Source organism: Branchiostoma belcheri, unplaced genomic scaffold (genome assembly GCF_001625305.1).
Source record: "Branchiostoma belcheri isolate BF01 breed outbred unplaced genomic scaffold, Haploidv18h27 scaffold171, whole genome shotgun sequence".
Classification (NCBI taxonomy): Eukaryota; Metazoa; Chordata; class Leptocardii; order Amphioxiformes; family Branchiostomatidae; genus Branchiostoma; species Branchiostoma belcheri.
Window position 1 is genome coordinate 263660 of NW_017803169.1, and position 1379 is coordinate 265038.

The following is a 1379-nucleotide window of genomic DNA, read 5'->3' on the forward strand; positions in this document are numbered from 1 at the left end:
AACGTTTTTTTTTTTTATTTTGAAAATCAACAGTTTGCATTATGCAATTAAAACCCCTAACCAATAAAGTAGGGAATAGCTATCCAACTGTTGTTTTAGTTGTATGTTACTTCATATTATAGTTATATCAATGTAAATCATTGTTTTCCCTTGTGTTTCTCATTCTTTCCCTGCCATGTCGTAAAATGTGGTGAACCCATCGCTGTATTTGCTCCAAAGCAAATATTGGCCTTTCTAGTTAATTGAGATGTTTTCCTAAAAGATAAGGTAGGTGTACCTGAAAAAAAAGATTATCGATTTTTCGACCCCCAAAATCACCATTTTGTACATTTCAATGAGAACGAGCCGACATCCTCAGAGGCTCTGGCCTGGCTTTATGCCTGGGTAGTCCATGGTACATTTAGTTAGCGACATTACGGAGCCGGGCACACAGACTAATTAAGTAAGCTCCACGACTCAAGAACTCAGTAATACGTACAGTGCAGATTCAGAATTTCCACAAAAAGCCAGCATATGCAGGCTTGACATATACGTTGCTAAGTACTGCCACAAAGTCACAATACCAGCTTTGTATTCCTGGGGTTTAGTAGCATTTTTATTTTTGGCCGGGATTTTTTTTATTCGCCCACGCGCACTAGTTTGGGGGTTTTTAAGAGGTTATCTTCCATAAAATAAAGCTGTGTGGAAACCTTGGCCCTGTAACAAAAAGGTAATATCTAATTTCTTGAATTTCTTGAATTCTAATTTCCTATTTTCTAATTTCCTAAACCCACATTATGTCAGTACACTAGCACATTGTATTCTTATTGCTAAGCACAGTATATATACCTTAAACCAAACTCTACACTTTTAGAAACACACAAAACACGACTATAGAAAAAAAAAACACAACGAACAATGGCAATTTTTCAAATGATAATCATCTAGATACTAGTAACTCCTTTCACGTTACAAAACCCACATTGTGTTTCTTATGTATCATTATGTACGATTATGTATCTACTATATAATATTTTTGTATTGCTGTATTGTGAATGATAATAAAGTTTTTAAAAGATATAATTTTCTGAAGCTTCCTTCTTTAATGTGGCTTTAGATTTAAAGAAATAAGGGAAAACATACAAAACATCGGACGTCATCAGTTTCTAATTAACTACCAAATGTAACGTACCATAGTAAAAGGTTGAACTTTATTCCAACACACAATTGTACAGGAATCAAATTTTCAGCGACCACTGTCGCCTTCATCAGGATAATTAATGACCAATCACTTCACAACGTGATCTCGCGAGAATTACGGTTTACAAACACGTGACCTTATTCACACGAGATTTTACTGATACGTGACGTAAGCAATTGATCAAAAGTGCCAGGGAGTT